Genomic DNA, 15,263 nt, shown 5'->3' with positions numbered 1-15,263 from the left:
ACTTCAAGAAACCAGAAGCAGAATGCGTGACCTGCTGTTTCCCGGAGGGCACAAAAGAGGCACTCAAGAAATGTGGGTGGGTTCCCACTTTTTCTTGCTGCTGAAGAAGTCACAGCTTCTCAAGCAGACACCTGTCTCTTCCAGGAATCGTATTTTGAAGGTAAGTGCACATATTTTGAATATGCCAATTACATTCAAAATACTAGAACTAAAGATTGTGATTTCGTCTATCTTTTCTCTCCGTAGGAGGAATGCAAGTCTTTAATTTTTAGGAAGAACACCGGAACTAAATAAATACTTAGCACTTTAAAGGAAATGCTTTATACACTTCGATGAATTCTTGCCAGAGATGTCTGACAGTAACAGCCTACAGTACTCACAGCCTCCCACCCATGTTTCTATGGTGACACTTGAAGTCAAATGGTTAGAAATCAAACTACCTAGTCATGTAAAGAAAAGCCCTTTTCCTCATTCCATAAAGCATATTTTATCATTTGTTGGGGGGTGGGAGGAAAGGAGGAAAGATTCATACTTCATACTTTTTAGTAGTATGTTTTTTGTTCTAAGAAATTAAAAATGTGCATGTGAGACCTTCTCATATCTTCGCAAATGGAGGGTAAAAATCCCGGACCGCTTTTCTGGGGCTCAGTTTATCATTTTACAATCAAAAACTAGGGGCACCTGGGTGGCTCAGTGGGTTAAAGCCTCTGCCTTCGGCTCAGGTCATGATCTCAGGGTCCTGGAATTGGGCCCGCATTGGGCTCTCTGCTCAGCAGGGAACCTGCTCCCCACCCCCCGCCTGCCTCTCTGCCTACTTGGGATCTCTCTCTCTCTCTCTCTAATAAATAAATTTTTTTAATCTTGGAAATAAAAGAACTAGTAGGCAGTGTTCAAGTAGAGGCAGAGTTTGAGCATGGCACAGAGTTGAAAACTCATCAGCGAAATATTAATCACAGCTGAAACCCTGAGTTCCTTAGGTACAATGCACTCCCGTGACTAAAAGTACATTCCATTTCCTCTAAGTGCACATTCAGTCTGTCAAAACTGGATGACAACAGCCTAAGGCTGTTAAAATTCTGAAACGTAACCTGCTGCACATCCTGAACAGCCCTTCTCCAAAGAAAAGTTAGGAGAAATGTATGTAAGACTTTTCAGATACGGAAGCGTCTCAAGATTCCGAGACACATGTCAAAATAACCCCTCATAAACTGCTTCATGGGAACAGCATTTTGAACTCTCCATCTAATTTTCCATTTCCAGGTTTGTTGCAAAGAGTACTCCAATGAAATTCTTCCTTGGGCTCCTAAGGATCCGAAGAGGTTTAAGAGCCCTCTGGCAGACACCAGGCATAAACCCTTGAAAACCGTGGGTTGTATCTTTAAAAGGTGTCAAAGGAAAAGCAGATGAAATGCTGTAATCTCCGCCCACTGTCACTTAAGACAGAACAGCCCACGCATGCTGCACGCCCAGCCAGCATCCTGCATCCCCCCTTTCTTTTCAAACCCACTGCGTTAGACCATGGAAACTCAGGATGTGTGGCCACAGCGGCCCCTGCTCTGGCTCCAGCTGGCCCACCACGTGGCGTGGCCGTGACCTTAGTCACACTTCCCCCTGACATCCTGTGAGTGGGCTCCAGCTGGAGCCAGACCTTCCCACCGTGCTGCCCGCCCTGCTCCTGGAAATGACAAACCCCCGCTCCCTAAAACATTCCATTCTCCTCTAACACCAGCAGAGCTTCCTGCTCCCCACCCCTCCTGAATAACAGGTCTTCATCATTCCCCACCCTAGTGACGCCTTTGGCCATTGAGCTAAAGGGGACGAATTTTCATGGAAGCGAGCTCTCCCATTCCAGTGCAACTATTTTAACTCTTACCAGCTAATCCCTTCTCCAGGAATTATAAGCACATACAGCTTCTGGCATCTCACACAGGGTACAGAAGCATGACAAAGCGATCTTCGTTGAAGAAATACTTCTTTCCTGGGGCACCTGGGTGGCTCAGTGGGTTAAAGCCTCTGCCTTCAGCTCAGGTCATGATCCCAGGGTCCTGGGATCGGCCCCGCATCAGGCTCTCTGCTCAGCAGGGAGACTGCTTCCTCCTCTCTCCTCTCTCCTCTCTCTCTGCCTGCCTCTCTGCCTACTTGTGATCTCTGTCTGTCAAACAAATAAATTTAAAAAAAAAAAAGAAATACTTCCTTCCTTCTCAGAGAGGGTGCCTGTTGGGATTTGGATCTCCACAAGCCTTCTCTTCATGGTCCTTATCTAGTTGGATGGACCAAAAGGCTTTCAGAAATCTTCTAAGTTGGATGCATTAACTTGTGTCTTTGAAAAAGAGTTTTCATTTAAATAAATAGCGTAATGAGAAAAATACTCCCATTCACTTTCAGTCGTAGAGTTAAAAAAAAAAGAAGCGATTTTTTTATTTCATCAGATGACTGGCAGTATTAATCCTGCCTTCCTCCTAAAAGATGCATGGGGGCAACCTAAGGTCAGTTTCTCAAGCAAAGATGTCAAGCTGGGCGGAGTGACATTAAGAAGCAGTTACTCGGGATGCCTGGAGGGCTCAGTGGGCTCAGTGGCTGCCTTCCGCTCAGGTCTGTATCCCAGGGTTTTGGGATTGAGCCCTGTGTTGGACTACCTGCTCAGCAGGGAGCCCACTTCTCCCTCTCCCTCTGACACTACCCCTCTTTGTGCTTGTTCCTAAATAAATAAAATCTTTCTTAAAATAAAGCAGTTTAATGCATCCATTGTTTATACTCATCCTATTCTACACATTCAAAAATGGACACAGAGGTTCCGGTTCTACAGAAAATAGAGTGAGCACCTTCCACCCTGTTTTTCCCAGTGAACCAGACTATAAAAACCTGGACAGACTGCACAGAGCAGCTACTTGAGGACTCTGGAAAGTATATAGTAGCAGCCAGATTAGGAAAGAGAGAAATTCGAAATACCACCTCACCTGCCAGTGAGTTTACCATGACTTTATCCCCCATATGCCCCAAGCCTGAACCCCACACACTGTCAGCGGGCACAGAGAACTGACAGAGAGCAAGCCTGGAGATGCCCAGTAGCTCTGACTCAGAGAGCAGTTAAGAACTCCTGATGCTCAGAGAGTGGAGGCAATCCCCCACCTTTTTTCCTTTGCCCTGTTCTCTTGGGTCACAACCCCTGCAATGGCAGCCTACAGCAATGGGAGCCTGCAGGACCATTCAGACCCAAGGGATGAAAGCCTTCCTCTGTGTTCGGCAGTGCTGTGGCTCTGAGGAGATGGGTAAAACCATGCCAATTTTTATTCTCTGTACTCCTGGCACTTGGTGCAGGGACGTGGGCAAAGCTGTGGAAGTTCATGGCAGGGCAGTAATGAAATCCCAAGACTTCTAGCTAAATGACCAAGGGAAGCCCCATGGAATTGGAAAGTATTGAAGAACTTATGTAGAGGGTTAAGTTCAGGAAAGGCACCAGATAAATGGTTTATAAACTCCCAAGCTCACCCACAAGCTTGGCATGCATGGATCTCATCCTCAACAGACCACCTGAGAATACGAGAATATTCTAGAAAGGCCAATGTCCCAGATGGCTCACCAAAGGGCATACCCACCCAACATGTCCATACAGCACTGCCAAGTCCTTGCCAACTGAACTGATATTGGGACCACAGCTCACAGAAAGCTGGGTTAGAACTCGTTCTGTGAACATAACCAAATCGACTGCCTGCGACAACAAAAAATATCAGCATTCTCCATGGGATTTAAACAAGATCCAGAGCCTCATAACATAACATTAAAAATGTCCTGGATAAAATCCAGAATTACTCAGCATGGGAAAAGACAGTCAACAGATGCCAATGCTGAGATGACACAGATGTTTGAACTATCTGACAAAGACTTGAAAAGAGCAATTATAGCATATACCAGCAACCAATCATAAACCATCTTGAAAGCAACATTAGAACAGAAGTCTGAGCAGAGATACAGAAGCTATAAAGAACTGTTGGAAATTCTAGAACTGAAAAATTAAATAACTGAATTAAAATCTTCCTGGATGGGCTCAATGCAGCATGGAGAGAAGAATCCACAAACTTGAAGACAGAGCCACAGAAATTGGCCAATGTGAACAACAAAGAGAAAAAAAAAGATCTAAAACAAAACAACAGAGCCCCAGGGATTCAAGGGACAATAACAGAAGGTCTGCCATTTGTGTCACGAAGTCCAAAAAAGAGAGCAATGGTGCACTGCAGAAACAAAATATAACAAACTAGTGGTGGAAGGCCTGCTAAATTTCCCAAGAGACATAAATCTACAAATTCAAAAAGCAGAGTAAACCGCCCCTAGGATAATCCCAAAGAAAAATCTGCTGAAAACGAGACACAAAACAATCTTGAAAGCAGGGAGAGGAAAAAGTGACATATTACCTCTAAGCACAAAAATTCAAATAGCCATGGATTCCTTACTAGAAACCATGCATGAGAGAGAGAAGTGGCCCAATATATTTTAAGCTCTCCTCAGGAAAGAACTGCCAACACAGAATTCTATATCCAGCAAATAGATCTTTCAGGAATGAAGGTAAAATATAGACACTCGCAGATGAAGGAAAACTAAGATCACTTACTGGCAGCTGACTTCCTCTAAGATGATAGCTAAAGAAAGCTCTTTAGACAAAAGGGAAATGATACCACAAGGAAACACGGAACATCAGGAATTAAGAAAGAGCAGCAGAAATGGTAAACATCTGGGTAAATATAAAACACTGTACTTCTCCTCTTAAGTTCTTTGTTGAAAGCAAAAATTAGAACATGGTCTATGGGGTTTTCAGTGTATGCCACTGTAACCCTAAGAAAAATGTAACAAAACAAGAGTGGTAAGGCCCATAGTCCACTTAAAGTGGTAAAATGCTGAATCCCAATCTCCTGTAAAGTATGGACATTGTAATCCTTACAGCAGGCACACATACACACACACAAAAAAAGATAGGAGGAGACACACAAGACACATAAGAGGTCAATTAAAAATAAAACGCTAGCAAATAGGTAGGCATAAATCCAAGCATATCAATAATTATGCTCAATTAAAATGGTCTACACAGGTAAATTAAAGGACAGAGACTGTGAGAATGAATTTAAAAATAGGAACCAACTGTATCTTCACAAAAACTGACTTGACGGGTGCCTGGGTGGCTCAGACGATTAAGCATCACGATCCCAGGGTCTGGCAATGGGCTCTTTACTCAGCGGGGAGTCTGCTGCTCCTTCTCCCTCTCTCCCCCTCCTCTCCCTCTCCCCCTGCTCATGCTCTTGTGCTCTCTCCTTGAAATACACAAGATCTTAAAAAAAAAAAAAAACCTCACTTGAAATACAGTGTTAGTAGATAGGTTAATAAGTAAAAGGAAGAGAAAGGTATTAACATGCACAACCATTCCAAAGAAAGCTAGAGTCAGGTGGCAGAGGGGGGGGGGTGCACCTGGCTGGTCCAGTCATTGGGGCATGCAACTCTTGATCTTGGGGTTATGGGTTTGAGCCCCAGGCTGGTATAGAGATTAGTTTAAAAAAATAAAAATCTTATTTTATACACACACACACACAAAATAAATTGACTTCAAAGCAAAGACAATGGCATTGCCAGGGACAAAGAAAGATATTACATAATGTTAAAAGGGTCAACTTGACAAGACATGACAATCCTAAATACAGTTGTAACCAAAAGCAAACCTTCAGAATAAAGGTAGCCAAAACTGACAATTCAAAGGAGAAAGAGATCAATCTAAAGTCATAGTTGAAAGCTTTGACATTCCACTCTCAATAATATACAGAAATAATAAACAGAAAATACCACCAACAAACTGAATTGAGAATTTACAAAACAGTAACAAAAACAGAATATGTATTCTTTTAAAGTACTCATAAAACATTCACCAAGACTAACCAGACCCTAAAGTATAAAACTTAAACAAATTGAAAAGAATTGAAACAATACGAAGTATGTCTTCTGATCATAATGAAATTAAACTAGAAATCAAAAGAGAACAAAAAGAGGAAAAAAAACAGAGAAAAGGGAAATTTCTAAATTCTTGGAAATTATACAACATACTTCGAAATAACATATGGGTCAAAAAGTTTCAAGTGAGAAAAAAATTTTTGTACTGAACAAAATAAAAATGCAACACAACAAAATGTGTGTCATGCGGTTAAAAATGGTGCTTCCAGGGAAATTTATATTAAATGTTTATATTAGAAAAAAAGAAGGGTCTCTAATCACTAATCTGAGTTTCCATCTGCACAAACTAGAAAATAAGGAGCAAAATACATCCAACACAAGAAGATGTGGAAATATTAAGGATAAGGGCAGAAATAACTGAAATTGAAAGCTAAGAAATAGGGGGAAAGAAATCAATGAAAACAAAAGCCAGTTCTCTGACAATATCAACATTGTTAAGCCTCTAGGTAAGACTGATAAGGAAAAAACCCATTTCTTACTAATGTAAGATGGGGTGGAGTATGACTGCGGATCCCACTGACATTAAAAGGACAGAGGAACAGAACTACATACACATACATTTGACAATATTGCTGACATCCTTTCTAGAATCTCCTTTGGTCCGTGTTCATGAAGATATTGGTCTGTGGGTTTGTCACTGTTGTTTTTGCTTTTTACCATCTTTTGGTATCAATAATGCTGGCCTTGTGAAATAAACTGGCAAGTTTACTCTCTTGTTCTCAAAGACATGGTCTAAAAACTGGTGTTAGGTCTTCCTGAAATGTGTGTTAGAATTTATCGGTGAGGGCGCCTGGGTGGCTCAGTGGTTAAGCTGCTGCCTTCGGCTCAGGTCATGATCTCAGGGTCCTGGGATCGAGTCCCGCATCGGGCTCTCTGCTCGGCAGGGAGCCTGCTTCCTCCTCTCTCTCTCTCTCTGCCTGCCTCTCTGCCTACTTGTGATTTCTCTCTGTCAAATAAATAAATAAAATCTTTAAAAAAAAAAAAAAAGAATTTATCGGTGAAACCATCTGGGACTGGAAATGTCTTTTTCAGAAGGTTTCAAACCATGAATCCGGTTTTACTAAGGACTATAGGACTGCAGAGGTTATAGATTTCAACTCCAGTGTGTTTGGATAGGTTGTGGGTTTTTTAGGAATGGGTGTAAAAAAACCTTATTGGATTGTTTGACTTGTCCCGGATCAGAGAAGAGACAATCTGATCCAGGACCTTTCAGACTGTCGCAGAGAGGTCTCCAGCCTTCTTGGCAGTAATCAGGTAACAGCAGGGGCAGTTTCAGGGAGGCTCAGGGAAGGGTGCTGAGGGGGTAAATCGCAGATTTCTTGTTTCTGAGACTGGCCCGTCCCACACCACTAGGCCCGTACAGTGACTACGGTCACCCAAATGCCTATCACCTGGCCAGGCCAGAATGCTGTTCTATGATGAGAGCTGGGAACCACAGGGGTAGAGGGGATACTGGGGGGTGTCAGGTAGGTATGGGAGGTGGGGTCAAGTCTAAGTGTAGAGCTGGCCAGGGAAGGCCACAGGGTCTCTACACCCTCTCCAACCAGAGCGAGTACGCTCTGAACCGCCTTCTCAGATTCTTCCCTCTTATACACAGCATATACCCAGGGACAGGCTAAGCACCAACATGGCTTCTCCCCCACATATAATGTTCAATCTTTTTTAAATCTTTTATTATTGTGAAGAGAAGGCAGCTGCTACAGGAAAAAGTTTGGAAAACACTGCCCTCAGATGTCCCAAAGGAGGTGACTCGGATTCTGGCACAGACTTCTCGAGAAGGCAGTGGGCCAGCCATTCCCAGCCCAAGGCAGGACACTTCCATGCTCTCAGCCTGGGTATGGAAACAAAGTCGTGGCATTCAACTGACTGGCTGGCTGCAATTCTTCCTCCATTTAGTCAGACACAAACCGAGACTCATAATGCCGAAAGCGACCTCATGAATCTCCCTGCCCATGGCCTTATTTCACAAGATGAGGAGACTGTTCTAGACATGGCAAGTGAGTGGCTCAAGGTCCTAGACTTGTTGAGGTAAAAATGGGACCGGAGCCCAAGTTCCAGGGTCCCAGTTCAAGTGCTCTTTATTTTCTGCAGAACAGCAAGTGTTGACTAGACAGCTACTGTGTATGTGAGGCAATACGATGACAGCTCCTGGTATCACAGAATTTGACCTTCAGTAGAGAATACAGACATGAAACAATGACACAGAGAAATAGAAATGAGTGTCAAGTTACTAAGGAGAAATGCAGGGAGTGTAAATACATGGTCTTCTAAACACTTCTCAAGATACAACCCACCACCGCCAGCACTAGAGTGAGTCATAGTGGTGCCAATGGAAAAATTTCACCTAAGGAATGGTTGTATGTGATCTTTTGGTGGTTAAAAAAATTTCCCGTTGTTGAAGTGTACCACCTAGAAAGTGCTTTAGTCCTGTATCTGAAGCACAATCTCAGATAGGCACATGGAGAATGTCACATGAGTAGCAGACCAAGGAGCTAAGACAAAAAGACGGACATTGCAAAAAAATAATGATTCCAGCCCTAGGCACTTTGTTGAACCAAGATGAAGGAGCCATTGTTCAAGCCAAGCATGACCCAGATACTGTGGGGGAAATAGCCCCGGAACCACAAAGGCCCTGAAACAGGCTTCAGCAACCAGCACGACATACTCGAGAGAGCAAAAGTTCCCTGCTGAGTAAACGGGGTAGTTCTGCAGAGCAGGGACTGAACCTAGGATTCCGTGTTTCAATACCTCCACAGTGAAGAAAGGACAGAAAGAAACGTGCACAGATAAAGCTTCTAACTTATCTCAGAAATTGAAACTTTACCATAAACATCTGATCAATTTTTTCTTTGGGGAGAGGTTTCCCCTACAACTGGTCCTCTCCTGACAGGAGTATTTAAAGGGTCTCCAATTTCCCCCCTCTACTTTCAAGGCATAAACGCAAACATACAGTCAGAGACCTGAGGTGAACATAGTTTTACAGGTGGTAAATTCCCATACGGGAGAGCTTGATAAAACAGACTCCAGTCTGATAATTCTATTTTAACAGGAGGTCAGGCTCTTTTCTCCAGAGCAATCAACAGAACAAAAACAAACAAACAAACAAACAAAAGTAGGCATATAATTCTGTATGAAGCACAGAATGTTCTGGAAGAAAAAAAAAGTTAAGACACCTATGAAGAACCTGAGAGAACTACGAGAAGAGATGTTCCTAGGAGCTTCTAAACCACATTGCACAGTTGCACTAACTGACCGAAGTCTGGCACAGAGAAACAGGAGTAACGTCAGAGATTGGTCACCACAGTGAGTAGGAGGATTCCACCACAACAGTACCAAACAGGTGTCCCACCACCTGCCGGGGCTCTCTGCTTGTCAATTCAAAACCTCTGAAGGATGGTTATTTTGGTCAAAGGTAGAGAAATTAAGATTTCCAAATGTATTCAGCTTAAAACACACGTTTATACCAGCCAGCTCTAATGGGACAGAAATCATTTCTCATCATCACAGCTGTGCTAGTCTAAATCAACAGCTACCTTAAAAGCTTAATGGCACCTCCCTCCTTAAAAATTGTTAATAAGAGAATGATTTAGCTAGAATTTCCCCCAGACCATCAGGAGCTGACTAAATAACCTAAAGAAGTACCCAGTTAGTTTAGTAATTCTATTGAGTCAGTGGGAAAATGACAATCTTGGGCTCTTTGTTTCAACACCTTGATAGTCAATAAAGAACATGAGGACATATGCACAGATAAACCTTCTAGTTTTATCTCCGGACTTGGTAAGAATGATACTTAGTTTTATATACATTTCCTGCGGTATCCGGAGCCCCTAGCAGAGTCTATGACATATAGTGCAACTTCAAAAAAACATTTTTTTAATAAACACACAGTTTGATTATCAGACAGAAATTGTGCAAAACCAAAAATATATGCCTTGAAAGATGTTATTATTCACACTGATATACAAGTAAGAAAGGAATAGCAAATCAAACATCTACTTCGCTATTTTTTTTCTTAGAATAGGTTGGTGAAAACAGACAAGCAGAACTAACCAATAACCTCTACTGTTTACTAACTGTGTGATCTTAGGCATGTGACAGTTCTGAACACCTCTCCTAAGTATCTATGACCTCATACCTAACATAAGGCCATAATCTTCTCCTCACAGTGTCACACTATGAACTTAAATATGGTCAGACTTTTGGGGCGCCTGAGTGGCTCAGCTGTTAGGTGTCTGCCTTCAGCTCAGGTCATGACCCAGCATCCTGGGATCAAGCCCCGCATCGGGCTCCCTGTTCAACCGGGAGGGGAGCCTCCTTCTCCCTCTCCAGCTCCCTGCTGCTTGTGTTCCCTCTCTCCCTGTGTCTCTCTCTGTCAAAATAAGTAAAATCTTTAAAAAAAAAAATATGGTCAGACTTTTTACAGCCTGGCACACAATGGGTGTTCAACAAAGGAAGACCCATGAGAGTGTAGGAGAAAAAACTCCCATATTCTCCTCTGACCTTAAACATAGATTGCAACTAGAAGTTTATATTACCCATGTCACTTTCTGAGCTTCTTCCCAAAGAAAGGAGTCCTTCATTTGTTATAAGAATTCTCTACCCCAGTGACAGATCAGAACCCCAGGAGAGCCTTGCTGGCAGGTGATGTGGTCACTGTGACTCTCCAGTAGTATGTGGGAGGAGGACGGAGCTGCCTGGTGGGGTTCTTCCCCTGGCCTTAGACCTCTGGGCCCACCAGGAGCCCAGGTACATTCGAACAGTGGGACAGCAAAAAGGAAGCAGTCAGGACACAGGGAACCTCAGAGAAGGCTGGCCCGCCCCGATTAAGAGCACATCTCTTTCTCAAAGAAGCCTCTCTCTCTCTCTCTCTCAATCTCTCTTTTTTTTTCTTTTTTTTTTTTTTTTTTTAGTTTTTTTTTCAAGTAATCTCTACACCCAGCGTGGGGCCCAAACTCACAACCCTGAGATCAAGAGTCGCACGCTCCTCTCACTGAGCCAGCCAGGTACCCCGAGGAGCAGTCTTAATTTAACCAGTAAATGAAAGGCCGTTTGGAAATAGCTTCTACAAGCTGTGATTTGACAGAAACTTCGAGTGATTATACATCTAAGCTTTCCAAAAAAACACATCTGAAATTGGCTGGTTAATCTGGCCTAAACCGTAACATATGGATAGATCTAAACGCTACCGAAAGCCTCCATTTTAAAAGCAACACATGGATTTTGTCAATTAAGTTTAACATATTTTTTAAAAATTGTAAGTGATATAATCAGAAGGGTAATACTCACCAAGCTGAGCAAAAGTATATCTCTTCAAGAAAGTGCCCATCAAGCAGAAGCTCTTCTCATCTTTACCTTCTAGATGAGCCATATGCTACTCCAGTTCTTTGTAGAACTTCAAGGCTGTCACAACCTTTCAGGACTCAGTTTCTCCATCTGTTTAAAAAAAAAAAAAAAGGAGGGACGGATCTAGCAAACTCTGAAACACCTAGCTTCTCCCGACGCCCCACGGCTCATCTCAACACCCTCACTTAGTCCACAGCTGAGTGCAAGGTGTTGACTAAAGAAAATCCAAGGTGTAAAGTATGCTCTGACTTAGTATTGATGAAGAACAGCATGTCCTTTTGTGACACATACAAATTACAATCAAGTTAACATAGCAGCAAAGGCCTCATTTTGTAACACTGTCAAATAATAACAAAGGAAAAGTCATGAAAACAAATTGAGCCCCAACCAGGCCTCTGTTAAAAGCACGCAGGATTTAGCGTCCATGAAGAAAAATGTCTTTTTCATAAATTCCAATCCAGAGAAAGCCTTAGCATTTATTAAACGCTCTACAGACTCTTTCATAAGCCTTTGACTCCATATTACCTCTGGGAACCCAATGTAGCCACAGTGTAGCCACAGCCCATTGTAGCCACAATGTCCAACATTGACTAAGCACTAAGAACTGTACAGAAACAGAGCGACCGCTCACCCACAGAACATAAGGACTCAAGCATAGAGCAGTGACCGACCTGGGGGACAATGGACCAGCCTGTTGGTTACAAGAGCCTTATCCTGTAACTGCTTCAAGGATTCTTGATTTGCAGTGGTGAAAGTCCATTTTTAAAAACCAAGTAACTGTTACTGTAGTCCAAAGTTAACAAAGCAGCTATGTTGAGAGAGTCAAAGAAAATTCATTTGTACTAAGTGGGTTTACACTAAGTATGTACAAAGGGCCTGCCAAGTGATATTTGATGTCTCCGTATTTCTAAGCGGAGCATGAACCCCTCCTTTGTCACTCCAACTGGCTTCCTCACAGTTCAACGCTATGCTTAAAATGTCTGACTTCCACCATTTTAGGAAGTTCTCCTTAAAAAGCACAAAAAGGGGTGCCTGGGTGACCTAGTCGGTTAAGCGTTGGGTTTGACTCTTGGTTTCAGTCCAGACCTGATCTCAGGGTCATGAGTTCAAGTCCCACACTGGGCTCCAGCGTGGAGCCTACTTGGAAAAAAAGAAAGAACAAAGAAATGTTTACTTATTAACAACTGCAAGAAGAACCAATACAATTTTTCACCTGACTCTAAGAGAAAAAATATAGAAAAGGGAACCAAAATGCTATTAAAAATGCTTAAGGACAGGGTGCCTGGCTGGCTCAGCCAATAGAGCACATGATCCTTACCTTGGGGTCGTGAGTTCAAGCCCCACACTGGGCACAGAGCTTACTTAAAAAAATAAAAATGCAAAAATATGTGCACTTGGAGGAAAATGCTTCATGCTAAACTCAAGCTATGAAAATAAAATATGGAGGTACATGAAAAATAATGACAATCTTGCTAAACATTAACACAAAAAATTTCTTTTTAATGTCAAAATCATTTATGGCCCCAGTCCAGAATGGACACACAGATCTACAAATTTCTAGAAGCATAGAATCAAACGGGCAAGTTCTTGATCTCTCCCATAGCCTTCAGAATGTGGACACGTGGCTCTTAAGTTCCGTTCACAAGACAGCATACAATCTATCTAGGACGGCTTCATTTGGAAATGCCTTCTTTCAGTCACAGGTCTGATAAATGCTTGCTTCCTGTCTTCCAGAGGAAACCATATTTATAATAAGTAGTTTTTCTAAGATTTACTTTGCATGCTTCTCATGTGATTAGACACTGGCAGGGCTGGCCCCAGTGTGGGTAGCAAACAAGCAGCAGCAAATTGCTCACTTGTTCAAATGTTCACAAACCTAAAATGGTTAAGTCCGTGGCCTTCCGTTACGACCTCCTCAAAGCTTTGGTTAAGTTTCAACTACTTTACCCGTAAGGAGTAATAGCTAACAGCTACATATATGAATAAATACTACATGCTAATTTATTTCTGTCAGCCAAGAAGTCACGAGGTGAAAAGAAACTTAAAATGCCTACTGATACCCGCTTTGGGTTGCCTGGGATCAAGGAAATGAGAGAAGGGTTCCTAACAGTAGATAAGAAACCTGAAACACTGATTTCTCTACGTCTCTAAGGTAGACTTGACAGCAGGCAATTCTGCTTTGTGTTTAACTCTCAAATAACTTGGATCGAGCAAAAAATGTAGAAGGTCCAGTCACACAGTTCATGGAAAGGCAGCACCATGTTACTTCCCAGTCAAGTGAAGCATTTTGAGAAAGCAAACACTCTGGGGCTTCCCAAAGTCCCACAACCTCCGCAAGCTTGGCGGCTTTATGGGCAGACCACAGCTCAAAAGACCGTTGGCATCTTCGAATCACCCATCCTTCCCTCATGCCAACATCAACCTGATGATGAGTTTTCTGAATAAGCTGGTCTTCCGTTGGCCAAGGAAGGACTTCCTGTGTCAATCCTCTTTCTTTAGAAGGCAGTTTCATTTTAAATGGCACCTCCACACTGGAATTGATCTGAGAAAGGTAGGTGTGGGGACAGCGCTAAAGGAAAATGTTATATCCTCTGTGGAAATTCTAGACCTTTCCACTGCTTTCAGGTACACCAGAATTCACTGTGGTCATAAGAGTCAAGAGATACTCACGCAGCGCAAAAGGCAGTATTCTGGATAATGAAGCCATAAACCAATAAAATAAGCTGCACACTGTGTCCCTCAACTTGTCATATTCATCTTTCCTACTCAGCATCTAACCTTAATCATGATTCCTCAAACCATTACATTAATTGGAGAGCAAGATAACATGTTTAAGGACAAAAAGAAACCACTTGTATTTTTAAAGTATCTTGTAATATAAGTATTTGTTTCTATATACAAAACACTTTATGCAAAGTGACTTTGAAACTCTTGAAATTGATAGTTATTGCTTACAAAAACTATGTAAATAATATGGGACACATTTTGAGAGCTTTTGAAAGCACTGAAGATACCAACTTTTGAGGAATAAAACATTTGATTTATTCAACAGTATAAAATTTTAGAGGATTTGTCTTTCATTTTAAATTTCAGTCACTGTCCTAATAAAAAAATGTTGGTAAAATGAGGTTTACTTTTCAATTGCTATGTAATCTGACGTCCTTTTTTCCACCTTCCAGTGTGCATGAAACTGATATTCAAGTGAAGGCAAAATAGAAAACTCCCCTCTGACTCCATTTTCTGTTAAGTAAAATGAGAAAATTGTCAAAAACTCATTCCTGCCTCTCACTACTTTTCAAAACAAGTAGAACTTTCTAAAAGCACTTGGCAAATACAAAAAGTGATTTTAATAGATTGAGGGTTTTTATTTTTAAAAAAAGAGATGACTGGCTGGCTCAGCTAGTAGAGCTGGATCTCATGGTCATGAGTTCAAGCCCCAGGTTGGATGCAGAGATTACTTAAAAAAAAAAAAGATTGGGGGAGGGGAGTAAAATGCCCCTCCCCACACTCATACTTTCTCTCAAATAAATAAATAAAATCTTAAAAATAACACTCTTGGGAACCTGGGTGGCTCAGTGGGTTAAGCCTCTTCCTTCGGCTCAGGTCATGATTTCAGGGTCGTGGGATCGAGTCCCACATCGGGCTCTCTGCTCTGCAGGGAGACTGCTTCTTCCTCTCTCTCTCTCTGCCTGCTTCTCTGCCTACTTGTGATCTCTGTCTGCCAAATAAATAAAATCTTTTAAAAAATAACACTCTCGGGGCGCCTGGGTGGCTCAGTGGTTAAGCCGCTGCCTTTGGCTCAGGTCATGATCTCAGGGTCCTGGGATCGAGTCCCGCATTGGGCTCTCTGCTCAGCAGGGAGCCTACTTCCTCCTCCTCTCTCTCTCTCTCTGCCTGCCTCTCTGCCTACTTGTGATTTCTCTCTGTCAAAT

The 15,263-nt window shown here is 42.3% G+C and overlaps 1 long non-coding RNA gene across 1 annotated transcript in view; it reads right to left on the bottom strand.

The window, feature by feature from the left end:
* Positions 1-15,263, bottom strand: part of LOC309856734 — a 106,652-nt gene that overhangs the window by 43,689 nt on the left and 47,700 nt on the right. Inside the window, exon 4 of the long non-coding RNA XR_014307330.1 lies at positions 11,275-11,421. This is a non-coding gene — a long non-coding RNA (uncharacterized lncRNA). The remainder of the gene's footprint in view (positions 1-11,274; positions 11,422-15,263) is intronic.

The sequence above is a fragment of the Mustela nivalis genome (assembly GCF_964662115.1).
Source record: "Mustela nivalis genome assembly, chromosome: X".
NCBI classification, from domain to species: domain Eukaryota; kingdom Metazoa; phylum Chordata; class Mammalia; order Carnivora; family Mustelidae; genus Mustela; species Mustela nivalis.
Note: the sequence above shows the minus strand (reverse complement) of the source record. Positions and strands in the feature narration are given on the sequence as shown.